The following is a 16,585-nucleotide window of genomic DNA, read 5'->3' as shown; positions in this document are numbered from 1 at the left end:
CAAATTGCACTCACAATGTAGCAAAGGAGTAGTCCCAAATCTTCGTGCACTGATGGAGGTCAAAGATACACTGGTGTAGAAATCTGAGCATTTGAAATAGGCCAGGGCTTTTCTTATGGATTCTCTGAAAGTTCCAAAAGAACCATCTCATTTTTAATTAAGATTTGGGGGAAAGGGCACCCATTTCCAAAACCAGTGAGGCACATGTAACCGATGTCAAAGCACGCTGAGAACCATAAGCTTAGATTTCTATCATGTGAATCTGCTGGCTAGCCCAATCCTATATTTGGTGGTACTGCCAGAAGCATCGGCACCAAAATAGCTACCGCTATATCCAGTGGCACCGCCAGGGCTGCTGGAGGTCTCCTCCTTTCCTGAGGAAGGTCTCCTTCTTCCCCTGAGGAAGGCTATTTTACCAGTGCAGACTTGAGAACCTCCATGTCGGGTTTTGAAGCCCAACATGGAGGTTAGGTGAAGCAGGGCTCTGCCAGTGCCACCCCCTTCCTCCTAGTTCCTTCCCCGCCCCACCCTCCTCCCACACCGGAATGCCTCCCCTTGCCCCAAATGTCCTTACTGCTGCCTGGAGCTCTTCCCTTGTTCCAGGCAGGGTTCATTTGGTGCTTTATGACACATTTGCCACACCCAGCACTGCAGCTCAGCACTGGTGCTCCAAGCCCTTAGGATAGCCCAGCAGCCCTTCCCTGTGCACCAAGATCCGGATCCTAATCAGGCACCCTTGTGCTACAGCTCCTCCTTTGCTAGAAAGAAAAGTAAAGCATATTTTGTCTGTTTAGCAATGCATGTATAATACACACACACACACACACACACACACACACACACACAGCTGCTGCTGCTTACATAAATGATTAAAAAAAATTCTAAACTAAACTGAGCACTTAAGGCAACATGTGGTTTGGCCTTTAGTAGAATTCAGAAACATTCTATTGTATGTACATTCTACTGTATGTACCTGTATGCAGAGCAAACAATGATAATCTATGCAAATGAACTAAAAGATGCTGACTTCCTTTCAGCTCTTCAAAAAAAAAAAAAAGGAAGCTAGGATGGCTCATGTGGGAGCATTAAGCAAAGCATGAGAATGGACAACAGCTAACAAAAGAGCATTCTAGAGACCAACCTGAACAAGTTAAATTCAATGGGGCTCCAATAACATAATGCTAAGGATTGTTAGTGAGTTCACTGAACAAAACTCTGAACTGTTTACCTCATTAGCAGCAAGTACTGTCATCAATTACTTCCCAGTAAAACAAAAAAATCAAATTGGAGATTGCCCTTCCAATATTCATCTACAAGTGTCACTCAAATGTTCTCTCTCTCTGTGTGTGTGTGTGTGTGTGTGTGTGTGTGTGTGTGTGTGTGTGTTGAGGGGGTTAATTTCCAATAGGTTGCTTATGGGTCTCAGCATTCAGATTCCAGGTCCTAAAATGTACTCAGCTTCCTTGGCCAAGGTAGAACAACCCCTGTGTAGCACAGGCAGTTAAGCCAATGGCATTCCATTCAGAAGCATAATGAAAATCCTGGCAGCATAGTCCACTGTGACACTAAAATTGTGCCCCCAAATGAGCCAATGTTATCAGGCAGGGCAATGCATCAGAGAAAACAGAGGCAGAGATGCTAAAAGCAAGCCTGACAAGCAGGGCTTGGGGGGGGGGATAAAGGGGGTAATTTGTACTGGGGCTCAGGATCAAAAGGGGGGCCCAGAAGCCAAAGGAGAGGGTCCAGAAATTTCCTGGGATCAGACATTTTCCTCAGACTTGTTGCCCATACGGGATGCTGGGGACACTAAAATAACTGGGGATCTTGGGGACACTACTGATGTCACATGGGTGGGTAGAACTGGGCTCCAAAGACTTTTCCAGCTGTCTCTACCCTCCCCTCACCCTGCTTTGCCCTCCCTGCCCCTATTCTGCTCAACCGTCACCTCCCTGCCCCACTCTGTTTCACCCCTCCCCCTTTGCAAAGGGGCCCAAAAGAAACTCTGTACCCCCTGATAAAATTCCTCTCAGAGGCCCTGCTGACGAGGGAGAAGGAGAGTGCAGGGAATGCCATTCACTCATGGCCTGCCATACCGACAGGCCTTTTGTCTGTCCAATCTATTTGCAACTTAACCCATTTCTGCCCAGCCCACAGGTGTACACATTTGATCCCTGTTGTGTATACGCAACGTTGGGTAGAATTAATGAAGATGACTAAGGGCCCAATCTCTCCAGCTCCAGTGTAGCCAAAATGCAGTCCTGTGGTAAGGGAACACATGTTTCCACACCTTGAGAAGGCCCAGTGATTGCCCCTCTACCACAGGATGCAGCACATACCCCACTAGCACAACTGCACCAGCACTGGAAAATTGGACAGGATTGGGTTCGAAAGCCGCTATCATGCCTATTTTTTAAAAAAGGAGAGGATGCCAGGGAATTATAGACAAGTTGGCCTGATTACCTCAAAGATGGCAGAGCAAATAATAAAAGAGCTAATTTGCGAGCTTCCAGACAAAAAAGACATGATTACTAGCAATCAACACGGCTTTGTCGTGACCAGTCTGGTTTTCTCTTTGGATAAAGTAAATGGTTTAGAATACAAAAGGGAGGTGGTTGACATGGCTTGGTTTCAGCAACGTTTTTGATCTACTCTCGCATGGCTTCTCCTAAGCTGCGCAATAGTGACGTGCAGTGAGATCCAGGCTCAGGGAGGCACATGAATACTCTCTCTCCCTCCCTCCCTTAAATTCTGTCTCAGTGGATATTACTTTCATTGAAACACAATCTCTTACTCTCCCCCCCCCACCAGAAATAATTTTTTTTTAAAGCTTACCTCTTCTTTCCCCACTCAGAGTTAGGCAGAGCTCAGCCACACACTCCCTGAGGCAACTCTATAGCTGCCTCCCCTGGTGCTTTAGACAGCCAGTCCCTTTGCATAGGCTCCCTGCTTTTTTCATGGCTTTTTCCAGAACAGAGGCAACTTTACTGCTGCCTCCTCAGCTACTGCTGATGCAGACGCTCTGCCTTTTTCTCATTGGAAGCCAGCTGCGCTGCCTGTTTTTGATTGGAAGCCAGCCATGATTGCAGACTAACAGACTGAAAGAGTTCTGTCTGCTGCCTCCCCAGTGATTTCTGACACATGCATGCTGCCTGTTTTACATTGGAAGTCAGCCATGATTGCAGCGAATCGGTTGCTAACTGACTCCCTGTGTACTGTTATATGTATGCATGTGTGCGTGTGTTGCTTAACTCTCTGACTGTGCTTAGAGGAGAAAGGAGCAGTGTGGAAAGACAAGGTACTTTTTCTTTATACTTGTTGGGTTTTGTTTTTTGTGCTTTGTTTTTTTACTTGTTGGGTCTAGTAAGGCTCTGCCTCCCCTGACTGCCTGTCAGTGGCATCACTAGGGTTTGTGTCACCTGGTGTGGGAGGCCAGTGCGTCACTTCTATGATGCACCTTCTGCCATGCAGTGGGCAGGACAATGCCCTGGGCAGTAGGTATGGTGATGTACCAGGCTAGTTTTTTGGCTATAACTTTTGATATAAGAGAGCTATTTCAATGTGGTTTGTTTTGTTGCATTCTGCATGACATTGCACATCAATTGATATATTAAATGATGGTATTATTCAAAAATACCATGATTTAAAAAATTTGACCTATAGTGGTGTCACCCCCCCCCCCCCCCGTGTACATCACCTGGTGTAGCCAGCAGCCCATGCAAACTCCTAGAGACGTCACTGCTACATGTCCCTGCAGGGCAAATGACTAAAATTTAGCCACCCTAGTCCTAAACCCAGCTAAGTGGAAAAGAAATAAGTTGCACCAAATCCATAAGACTTGGTTCCCTTCCAAATAAAATTGTGTATATTCAGAACAAAAACATACAGTAATCATAAATACATTAGACTGGAAAGAGATATCAAACAGCACTTCATAGGAATTCATGTCTGACATGGTGAAGATCTTTAGTATTGATGATGGATAAAAACAAAAAAAAATTGTCAGGACAAAAATGAAGTGTTACCATACAGGAAAAAACAAAGCACATGTGTAAAATGAGTGATAATTGCCTAGGCAGCAGCAGTTCTCAGTAACTTTAAGAATTATTGCAGTGGCGGAACTGCCATTAAAACAAAGGGGTAAATGACCCAGGCGTGGAGCCTCACACACCTCTAGGACTGTGCGGAAGCCTCTCTGAGGCTCCCAACGCAGTCGGAAACTGCTTTTGGTTTGCTGGAAGCACAGTTTAAAGCATTGGGGAAACTCCAGGAGGCTTACCTGACATGTCCTGGAGTCTTAAGAGGCTCTGTGCACTCCAGGTAAGGGGGAGCGGATTTGCGTATGGGGTGGCATCTCACGGGGCGTGCCATTGTGGACCTTTGCAATGGGGCATGTTGCAAGGGATATCCGCCACTGAATTATTTTGCATTATAATCTGAACTAGAGTCAATCTCTTGTATTGTATTGTGCTTCTGGCATTGAAGCCTCTGACAGAGATTGGCTAACCAGGTGTGATGTCACGGCATGTTCATTTGCTGAAGGGACTTGCTAGTTTACAGTCCAAATTATGAGGGCACTGAAAGTTGTTGTTTTGATTGGGATTAAAACCTCACGCAGGAGCAGGATGAGGAATAAGAACATGTACATAGATATAGAAAAGCAAGTGGACAGGGATGTCAGAGGCAAGAAGGCTGAATGTACAAAGTAGAAAATAGAGAAAGAAGAACCTGAAGGAAGGGTAGTTAGAGAATGAGCCTAGAATAGGAATCTGAGATACGGGGAGAACTTGGAAATGACATAAAGGTGTTTAAAATCATAAGGTTTTATGCTATACAGTGAGAGGGTGACAGAATGCTAAGGAGACTGAACAATGCAAGAAATAGCCTGAAAAGCTGGAAGGCGTATGGATAGAAGATTGTGGAGACAAACAGTGAAGGAAAGGATGCGCCAATGAAAAACTAGGATTGCTATGTCAGTTATAAAGTGGTCAAGCAGCAGAGGGGAGCCAAGAGGGTATAACATCTAGATTCTGACAGGAAAATTTTGCCACTTGCGGCTTCTTCTGTCACTGAAGCACTGTGACCTGGCAATCATAAGAGGGGAAATTAGAGTCAAGAAACAACAAATGGGGCTAAATTTCCTATACTGATTTCAACGAATCAGACATGTTCTGCTGCAGGCCCCTAGTAGTGTGAAATGTGGTTCAACCTCTGTACATCATGTGAATATATAGAACCTTGAAAATAGTAGTATTGGCTTATCACAGGAAAAACTCATCTGGTATTTTAATTCTGGTTTAGTACTGGCACCACAGTTTAGGAAGTACATTGAGAGAAAAAATGGGAAAGGATTCTGAGAGCAGAGATACCAAAAAAAAAAAAAAATCAAAGATTGTGACAATCAGGTTGAGAAACTGAAGGAAGTGGATATGTTCAACTTAGACTAAAACAAGTTTATGGGTAGAATGTGGAGATAAGTTGAGCATACTCAAATGATGGGTATGCTCAACTTATCTCCACATTCTACCCATAAACTTGTAGAATGGGAAAAAGTACTGGGGGAGAAATTGCCCTGAACTCAAATCACAGAATAAAGCTCAATATGTAGAATACATTCATGAATTGCTTAATAATGAGGATATTTATTTTCTTTCTTACTTACTGCATTTTTTCCCACCTTTCTCCCCAAATTGACCCAAGGCAGCTTACAACAATGAATAAAAAAAATACAAAAAACATATAATCACAATTAAAAACACAAATTTAAACATTGAAGCACATCATATAATTAGCATCATTTTTAAAAATAAACAGCTATCAGACATTAATAGAATAAAAAAGAGCAACAGCAGCAATTTTATAAAAGCCCCAAGCCTCTAAAAAACCAGGTGTTTTGTATGTTCTAACATCTCCCTGACCCTCAGAAGGCTTTCTGAGGCCTCTGAAGGCCAAAAATCTTCACTTCCAGTTTTTGACCGAAGGATACAGGTCTGGCCTCCACCCAAACCCTGTGGGTTCTGAACCCAGAGTTAGTTAAAACCATGGGTACCAAATCCAGGGGTAAAGAGGCATGATCTGTACGCAACCTGCTCCCTGTTTGTCTTCTGTTCCTAATTCATTGCCATCAATATATCCTCACATCTTAGCCACATTCTCAATTTCTTTGTTCCTAGTTGCCTCCCCCCTCCCCACTTTTTCACCAGTTCCTTCTGAAAAACCACTTGCACTCCTGAATATTATTTCACTGAATAACCAAAGCACATTTAGGGGCTCTCCGCTTTCCTCCTCCCCTCCTCCTTCCACAGAATCCAAGCACATTCTTCCTTTTTAGATATCTCCCAATCATTTCTCATTTCTCTCCCAGTCATACATTTGTTAGATTGCCTAGTTTGGCCTTAAGAAACATAAATATTTATAATCTTATCTGTTACCCCATTTGTTTATTCACTTTCTGTTCTCATGTTACTTTGACTTAATGTGGCACTGCCAGTGATGACCCATCAGTGCCATAAAGTTAGTTCTCATGTTGCAATAGTGGCATGGAGCCACTGTGTCATAATTCCTTCCTGCACTGTCAAGGTAACACGACAAGCTCCAGGCCATATTGTGGAAACTGTGGAAACAATCCTGGTGTGGGAAGGAGCTGGAGTTCTTGTTAAGGGATCATCCCTGGGACTGCTAGGTAATTTACAGTCTGAATAGGAGCAGGCCCTGAAGCCTTGGCCTGACTGAGCCAGCACAGCATCTTGGGAGCTGATGATGATGCAACATCTGGTGATTCAGACCAGGTGACTGTCACCTGTGTGTCACCCCATGAAATGTCAGAGTGACTGTGCAGTTTTTACCTCACTCTGATTGGCTGTCGCTCATATAAGTTCCAGGAGGGGCAAGCTGGGTTGTGGGAGATGCAGAGTGGAGTTTGTGCCGAAGGCTACGTCAGTCTGACCTGTGATTTTTGTGCTATCTGGACTGTTGTATATACTGTATATAGTAAAGAGGCGTTTGGTGGAGGACTTCTGCCTTGTGTCATCTTTGTTCTCGGGAGTGCCTATGCTCTGACCTTGGAAGATAGGCAAGCCGTGCAGCCAGACAGCGGCTAGTTTTGTGAACTGTTCATCCCGCTCGCAACAGTTCTCCCACATGGTCCGTGATTTCTCATATGACCCGATGATGTGCAGGAAAAGTGACACTGCAGCAGCTCCCACCCTACAGTTGTAAAGTAGAACCAACTCCTGCATGTCACCAGTGTTCAGTATCATGTTTTCCCCAAACCTGCCAATATAAATGGGGTATGTTTATTTTTATTCATTGGGTACACAGTGTTTGCACTGGGTGAAAATCTGAAAGTTGTTTATATAGTTCAACAAATGCGTTCCATCAAAACCCGATCAAAATATCCATCTGAAAGCTCTGCCAGAAGAGCCACTATGCCAAAGTTACAGGGATAAAAAAAAAAAAGTTTTCAAATTCCATTGTGGCACTGCATAAGTTAGCATGGCTGTCAAGCCTCTAGCATGAAAGAACATAATGCCTTGTGACAAGATGCAAGAAACATACACTGAAAAAGATAATGAATCTTTCAGACACACAGAATGTTTTCAGGCCAAATATCATCTGCTTCCTGTAGCCATTCCAAACACGAGACAATTAAATGAACAGAAGTGAATATTAAAAACACATGCAGCATCCAAGGACCAGCAGCTTCTCAAGCAGATCATTACATTGCATTTAGTAAAAGAAATAAACAACGAAGAAAATAAAGGTAATTATAGAGACTATATGTTTTTGGTAGAGGGATTATTGAAATTATTTCTGGAAGAAAGTGTTGATGACAAGGGATTGCATTTTCCTGCTTGAAGGTTACCTCTGTGGTATCATCACAGCAGACTAAAAGGATGTAGAGGCGGCACAAAAATTCCACATACCACAAACACAGACACAGAGAGGACACAGAGCAACACGTATAAAGGTGGGGTCAAAGGCTATAGGATGAAAGAGATTGACAGCCCAATCTTGAGCTGCCCGGGGCCCGCGGCTGCAGCGACGCTGAGAACTGCTCCCACTGCATCCTGCACACCAAAGCCTGCCACGGGCAGCGCCTTGGGAGAAGGGGACTTTTGTCCCCTCCCCCCAGGTAAGGGAAGCAGCCCCGCAATGGGTAAAGGTGTTCGTGTAGCGTGCCGAGCCCCACACAAACACCTTGGATATGGTGGAGTGAAGCTCCAAGGACCTGCCTCTCTCCCTCCCCCGGCACGCCTCCTGCCCGCCCTTTCTCCGCTTCCTGCCTCCCCGTCTTGCCTCCTCCCTGTCCGCCCTCCGCCTGCCTCCCCCCTCCCCGGAACGCCTCGTTCCCAACCCCCTCCCTGCCCCTGCTTACCGTGCCGCAGCTCGGTGGTCTGTGAGACCGCTGAACAGCGGAGGACAGGCGCCCGTCCGGTGCGGGCCCAGTGACAGCCAGCGCTGGGCTAGCACGGGCTGTGGCCTGGCGTTAAGCCTTGCAGATGTGCCTTACGGCACGTTTGTGACAGTGCACTCTGGCAGAAAGTCAGAGCACCAAGCTCAGGATTGGGCTCTGAGGCTGCAATCCTATGCACACTTTCCTGGGAGTAAATCCCATTAAACACAGTGGCACTTACTTCTCTGAAAGCACATATAAGCTGGTGCTCTGAGTGGCCATCATTGAGGAAGGTTGAGATATAAAAGATAAGTACAGTAACGATTCACAACATTGACTAAAAAAATGTCTTCCTGGCCATGGCTTCTATCCTATAAACCTTTAGCCAGGAATTAGTCCTATTGACTTAAATTTATTTCTTTAAGAAATTTATATCCTGCCTTTCCCATGCCGAAGCAAATGTCCAAGACAGCTTACAAACTCCATAATAAAAGTACAATATTCCACAACAGTTAAAAAGAAAAACATCAAACAAGGCATTAAAACGTTAAGTTGATCATTATATAGTGAAACGTAAACCAAAACAGAGCAAATCAACAAATACCATTTGGGTCAATGGGGAACAAATTAGTCCAGGGAAATTAGTCAAATTAGTCACAGCCATATTACAGAGGCACATACCCACTCAGCAACCAAATGCCAGACCAAACTGGTCTGTTTGGAACACTCACCAAAAAGCCAGGAGGGAGGAAGTATTACTCAGTTCCCCTGGAAGGGAATTAATTTTCATAGTTCTGATGCCACTACAGAGAAGGCTTGCCCCTGAGCTGCCACCCCCTCACTTGGGACAGAGGCAGCACTTGTAGAGAAACCCCTTCACGTGACCTAAGAGGGCAGGCTGGAATGTATGGAAGGAGGTGAATGGAGGAAGGATGGGTTTTACTTCTGAGTAGACATGCAGATAGTTGCATGGTAAACTACTGACCTATTAAACTATTGACCTATTAATTTTTCTATTAAAGCCTGAATGGGCAGATCTAGACTTATGAACAATGGAGACAACTGGATATGACATACAAGAGGAACTGGGGGTGATCAGGGCCTCTGAGAGGAATTTTATTAGGAGGTACAAAGTTTCTTTTGGGCCCCTTTGCAAAGGGGGGCGTGAAACAGAGCAGGGGTGGTGGTGACGGGGGAGCAGAATAGAGGCTGGGAGGGGCGAAGCAGCGTGAGGGGACTGTGGAGACAGCTGGAAAAGGCTTTGGAGCCCAGGTCTACCCACCTATGTGGCATCAGTAGTGTCCCCAGCATCCCCAGTCATGGCAATGTCCCCAGCATCCCATACAGGCAACAAATCTGAGTAGATAGAAAAATGCCAGATCCCAGGAAATGTCTGGGCCCCCTCCTTTGGTTCCTGGGCCCTCCCTTTTGACTCTGGGCCCAGGTACAAATTACCCCCTTTACCCCCTTCTCCTAGGCCCTGGGGGTGATTATTCTCATGTGAGGCTAAACGCATGAGAGAAGTACAATAATAATTTACATCAGCAGTAGTAGGTCTTCATGTATAAACTAGGTTTACAAGGTAGTGAGCTAAGAAACCCTCTATTCAAGCTAACATGAATCAAATCAAACTTCCTGACAAAATCAGGTTCACTGCCTTCCCACTAAAGTCTTCTTTTGAAGTTTCTTTGAACTTTCAGACAAGTTATCTCAGCGATTCTCCACATATACGGGTGGAAATATATCAAAGTTCTGTGCATCAGTATTCCTAGTGACTACTTTCAACAATAAAATGTCTTCCCTTTTGCAAACAGTGCCAAAATCCAAGCCTGACCTGAGCAATCTGAAGGTCAGGAAACTGGAAACTGCCACCACACTTATTTATTTAAAAGATTTGTATCCTGCTTTTCCAAAGCTTAAAGCAGTGCATGGTGAAATGTAACACAATATAAAATAACTTAAAACAATATAAAAATACAATACCGTTGGCACAATTAACAATACACAGAGACAATGCTTTACATTGCTCCATGAGGTGTTGGTCTCCCTCAGGGGCTGGCCCAGATGTGAGGCAAAATGAGGGCAAGTGGCGCATAGGTGCAGGCGAACTCTGTGTCAGTTGGCCATCTCTGCAGCCACCTTACTTAGCCACCATCTCTTTCTCCTCACTCTGCTACTGTATGATTTGAAAGAAAGTAGCAGAGCAGGGCAGAACAAGCACCTGGGAGAAGCACTGCCTCACTTCTAATCCTGGCTTCCTTCTTCTGGCCCCACTGTGCTGCTTTCTTTCGAAGCACACAGTGGCAAAGGAAAGAGAAGGAAACAAATATGCCAGAAAGCTTGGAAGCCTGCCACTAGCGCTGCTGGGTGAGGAAGAGGAGTTGGCAGTGACAACAATCCTGTTCCCATTTCCAGATCAGGAAGAAAAACCCTGCTGCTGATGCTACAGCCTCCTCGTCTCCTTTGCTTCCAAACTGAAGCAGAGGAGCAAATTTCTTTGGCGCTTAAAGCACTGTTTTCTTTTGGGCCAGTCTCTGTAGGACAAGCGGTCTTTGCATGCACACACCACTGGCTCACTCTGTCCACTCCAGAGCAGGTACGGTGACAGCGGGGGCAGTTTGAGAGAGGATCAGGGCAGGAAGCAGGCTGAACCAGGTGTGGTTCAGTGGTGGAAGGGGGAAGATTTTGGCAGCAGCAGCATATGCCAAGATCCTATCCCTCTTTTCCCTGCCTGACATCCTCTGGGGTTCCTTGGACTTACACTAGCTAAATAGCTAGCATTGGTCCAAGGAGATTCATTGGTGGCCAGGTGGCTTACAGGGAGGTAAGTAAAAATGATTTTTACTCTCCCAGGCCATCTGATCACCCCACCACTACCACCACCACAGCATGCAGCGTGTGCTCCATTGGCACCGCTATGTTGCACAGGCTAGTGGGGGATAGGATTGGGCTGCCCCTGATTTCACTGAATTCTATTTTTCAACAGTTTAATTACATTTTAATTGAATCTTCATTAAAACTTAGTAACCTGTATTTAAACCTTCAGAACAGAGCATGATTCAAATACATGAACAAAATTCTCCTGGAGTATATTTTGCACATGGAAAACAATGAACATTGAGTTTCATGCAGCCTGAGTTGATGAGAATAAAGGGGCTTCGTTACCAACCCTGCAAAGAGAAAACTAGTGCCTTCTTTGAAGATCTTAGTCGAGTCTGAAGAAGCAAAAAGCCACATTTAGGACAGTAAATGTGAATAGAGTATCTGGTGTACGTTATTTTGTCACTAGTAATTTATTTAAGAATAAACAAGAAGAAAAATGGCTTCCAGTTTGGACCCAAATCCCAACTGCTCCAGCATTCTTGTTATTGGAGTACAGTGGCTCCATGCCCCACTTACTATAAGAGGATGGAATCAGTGGCGTTTTGCAGGTCTGTGTGGAAAGGAAATCAATTTGGTTCTTTACGAAGTCAGGCTTCCAGTGTAACATGGACAGTTCAATAAAAGAAAGTCTGGTTGGTAGGTAGGTAGGTAGGTAGGTAGGTAGGTAGGTAGGTAGGTAGGTAGGAAAACTACTTACATGGTAGGAACAGATTCCTTCCGTCTAAGTCCAACACGTGACCTACCACATCATACTGGCTCTGTGGTCTGGCACACTGCCCTTGAAAGGTTTGTAAGCATCCACTTTCTCTTTCCCAATCTTTTTAAATCTCTCTCCTCCCAGGACTCTTTTAACTTCAAAGAGGCCAGAACCTTTAAGAACTTACAGGGGGTGGAGGGGGACATCTGGAATGGGGACATGCTCATCACAGCTGTCATCTCCTGGCCCTGATCCTCTTGATCGAGCCAATGTGCCCCTACCTTTTTTCTTTGGTCTTTCCCTTTTTCTGTGCCTCCTGGGGCTGATGCACATGCTCAGTCTTCAACAGGCTGGTTTTGGGCTAGAGTTTTTTTGTTTTTTTGTTTAATGTACAAATGAAGATTTTTTTTTTTTCCTGCACATCTGTGGAATCTCTGAAGAATGCAAAACGCATTGCCTTGCCTGTGAACAACCCAGCCTCCTTGCTTCATTAAGATGCACAGGACCACCAAGGACTGATGAGCCAAAGCCATCTGTATGCAGTGTAGAATGTGACTCCAGAATTACTGGAGTAATGCAAACAGCCCTGATTGCTCAAGAGATTGTTGATTCCGCAGGCTGTCATGTTTGTGCTACCTGTGCTTTCCCAGCTTCAGAAACAATTTCTCCTGGACAAAAACCAGCTATGGTTTTAAAAAACAATGTTGATATTGCTCTGTTATGGGCCTATCTGTGAATTGTCTTGCATTCATAACCAACAGTTCATGAGTATCAGGATAACTCATACATCTTGGCATAGCTGCAGACATGCTAATAGAGGAGGAAGGAATAAGTTATACTTTGCACAGTCTGTGTAGAGAAGGAATTGATTTTAAAAGAGTCTGTTCCTAGCCATATAAGGAGTTCATCAGCCTAGCTTCCTATCAGCACTGCTTTTTTCATCTTCATTGAACCATCCATTCTATACTGGGTGGTTGTAAACAGACATTATGCCATTGTTTTAAAAATAATCTTTACATGTGACATATGCCCAATCCTGACCTAGTCTATGGCTAGTATGCTGTGGACACAGAACTATCCTCTAGATCAGGGATGCCCAAACCCCGGCCCTGGGGCCACTTGCGGCCCTCAAGGCCTCTCAATGCAGCCCTCAGGGAGCCCCCAGTCTCCAATGAGCCTCTGGCCCTCCAGAGATTTGTTGGAGCCCATTCTGGCCCAATGCAACTGATCTCAGTGTGAGGGCGACTATTTGACCTCTCGCATGAGCTGTGGGATGAGGGCTCCCTCCACTGCTTGCTGTTTCACATCAGTGATGCAGCAGCGGCAGCAAAGGAAAGGCCAGCCTTGCTTTGTGCAAGGCCTTGTACAGGCCCTGAGCTATCGCAAGACCTTCATTCATTCATAAAAGTTCATCTTTAATATATTCATTTATGTAAACTTTTGTAAATTTATTCAAATTTTAAATGTAAATTAATTCTTTTTTCCCCCTGGCTCCTGACACAGTGTCAAAGAGCTGATGTAGCTCTCCTGCCAAAAACTTTGGACACCCCTGCTCCAACTGTAAGTCAGAACACACTGGTGAGTCCACTGGCTCCAAAGGCTGTGGATTTCAGATAACTAATCAGATAACTAATTGCCTCAAGCCCTGAGGCTATTCAAAAATCAGGTACTGCAGCTGCTAATCACCCTGCAAAAAGCTCCTGCAGTTTACATGCATGTATATATAGAGATAAACATGCGAGGGTCTTTTTTCTGGTTATTATTACTTATGAATAAATAAAATATTATTTCTTTATAGATCTTCTGTTTTTAAAGTCTGATAAACCTAGGTGGGTCCTGACTGACAGTCATTCTAAAAAGTGGGTCCCGGTGTTAAAAAGTTTGGGAACCACTGCTCTAGATTAGCGATTTTCAACCACTGTACGGTGGCACATTGGTATGCAACAAATGGTCTGCAGGTGTGGCAGAGCAGTATGGGTGAGGGTCATTTGTTAGTTAAGGCCACTGTGGGATGTGCACCTCCTACTGGCAGTGTGGTGTGCTTTGTCAATTGTAAAAAAACCAGTGCCTTGTCAGTGTGCTGTGAGATGAAAAGGATTGAAAATTGCTGCTTTCTCCAAACTCTGGCTTGGGGCCAGATGTGGCCTGTGACAAGCCTCTATCCAGCCTGCAGCATGCCTCTGGTTCCCTGCAAGCCTCTGGCCCGCTCAACTGAATGTGTCCAGAGCTGTGCTCCAGTTGCATCTGGAGGGTGTTCTGAGGGCCAGGGAGACCATGCACCTCCCCTCGGAATGCCTTCTCAATACCTAAAAACATCACTTCCTAGTTTTCCTGAAAAACCAGAAGTGATGTTTTTGGACTGTCTGAAGGACTTAGGCTTTCTGAGGCTTTCTAATGTATTTATTTAAATTTTATTTTTAACGTTTATTTTTCCAACCCCCAACACCATGCCAGATAATTGATGTGGCCCTCTGGCCTAAAAGTTTAGAGACCCCTGCTCTAGACAGTCAATCATATTTTACTTCTTTACTGTATTTGCATGAAGGCTAGAAAGAAATAAAATGGTTTGCATGCAATGAAACTTAACCCCAAGCTCCGAGTGAAATGAACCTATGAAGTGTGCAGTGACTCAGCTCTCTTAAGTCACAGTACAGTGGCTTTATTCTTAGACTAGGCATGGCCAAACTCTCTTAAGCCCATGGGGAGGGACGCAGCTGCTTGGAGGCCATTTATGTACTCACAGTGGACTGTCAGTATAGCATCCAGAAAAGCTAGAGTTCTTCTTTCAGAAGCTAAGATCAGTGATGGGGTAGAGAAGCTGACAAATGGTACAGGGCACTGGCAAATAGAAACCAAGTCTCAAGTTGGTGCTAAGGCAAAATGCTTATCCTTATAAAAGACATTCATAGGAAGTCTGGCACATTTTGATAAAGTCACTATCAGAGCTGCTGTCATTTGAAACTTCATTTCCCTCAGATTTTTCTTTTTAGAACCTTCTTCATAGGCATCTTTCTCAAAAATAGGAGCTTAGGTGAAAAGCCCTTAAAGGGTATCAGACATTTTTCTTCAGTGGTTAGTCCTTTGAAAACCATTCTCTGAGAGTCTTTTCCCCCAGCATCGATCACTTCCTCACACTGTTGAGAAAAAGCTCAAATGCCATAGACCCTGATGAAGATTTTATTGAAATGCATCAAGTGTCCTTATGCTGAAGGAGAGTGGGAGTAGCATTCCCATTCAAACTGCAGTCAGTTCTTTAAAATCCTGTTTGTGCAAAATTTCCAGTTTTGAAGGTTCAAAGGATTTTAGTAATAACCTGGAAATTTTTTTTACATGAATATGAAGATTCACAGGAAGCAAACCTGCACTTTCAGTGTCCTGTGCAGTGTTCGACCTGTGAAAGATAAAGGTTGTAATCTCTGAAGTTAGCATGATCTGCAATAACTATAGCACTTTTCACAAATTACAGGGAACACATAGAGAGCGTGGAGTAAGATCAGATGTGCTTACCACTCCTGTCTGCATTGTGTTCGGCTTAATGTGTGCATGGACCCCATGTACATACCATATAGGCACATAGGGCTCCTTCTGACTTGTTAGCAGCCCAATGTCTCTGAGGTTCCTGATCACACAATTGTGATCACAAGTTGATGCTGAACATGTAGGGGCTGGGAGTGGGGACAGCATGACTGAGCCCAATCTACTCTCCCCATGTGGTCAATGTAGCATGTGAAAAGTGCTTTAATGGTCATGGATATTCTCTCTCTCTTCCCCCCCCCCCCCGGTATTACTTTGGCTATTTAAATGGCAAGAAAAAACTACTGTGGAGTGATCATACACTTGATTATGCAAGAGGAACTTCTTGTTCTTGTCAGCAGGCACTGTATATCTATCAGGAAAGAAAAGTGACTGAGTCAGCACTCAGGGTTCATAAAGTTGTTGGTAAAACATTGACTGGGGAAGAGCTAATAAATTTGCCTGGCTAATGGCTGCTAAATTTTGCAGCATGTGAAGACATAATTAGGGCTATGATTCTAAGCATATTTACTTCAAAGTAAGTTCAAATAAATGTTTCGTAAGGCAACAATTCCATACTGAACATATTTTCCTGGGAGCAAGCCCCATAGAACACAATGGGGCTTACTTCTGAGTAGACATGCATAGGATTGCGCTGGCATAGTTTTATAGACCCAAAAAGCCTCATAACGCACCCCCTGTCCTCCTCCCATGGGAGAAGTTCAACATCGCAAAGGGTCAGGAAGGACATGGTGGGGGTGTGAGTGGACCAAATTGATGGAGAAACAGTTTCACTGCAGTTTGATGCTGCCGGGCTGAGGTTTATTTCTGAGGCTTTGTTCACAGTCTCTGGGGAACTGTGGGAACTCAGCCAAACCAGACTCCTACTTCACTGGAAGATGAGTAATCCATATGGGGAAGCTCAGCCCTGCACTGCAACTTCTGATTGTGCAAGCATTTTGTGCAGGGGTCACAGGGCCACATGATGGTGGTTCTTCTCTCAAGGGGGCACACCTAAACCTGAATAAGAAGTGGGGCAGGGAGTTAGCGGGAGAATAACTAAGCCAGAGGACTAGGGCAGGAAGGGCACCAGACTGAGC

The 16,585-nt window shown here is 44.7% G+C and overlaps 1 protein-coding gene across 2 annotated transcripts in view; it reads right to left on the bottom strand.

Moving 5' to 3' along the window:
* The window catches only part of GRM1 (glutamate metabotropic receptor 1), a 250,976-nt gene that overhangs the window by 204,847 nt on the left and 29,544 nt on the right, over positions 1-16,585 (bottom strand). The window lies entirely within an intron of this gene.

The sequence above is a fragment of the Tiliqua scincoides genome, chromosome 1 (assembly GCF_035046505.1).
Source record: "Tiliqua scincoides isolate rTilSci1 chromosome 1, rTilSci1.hap2, whole genome shotgun sequence".
NCBI classification, from domain to species: domain Eukaryota; kingdom Metazoa; phylum Chordata; class Lepidosauria; order Squamata; family Scincidae; genus Tiliqua; species Tiliqua scincoides.
This window is presented reverse-complemented; position numbering and strand designations above follow the sequence as displayed.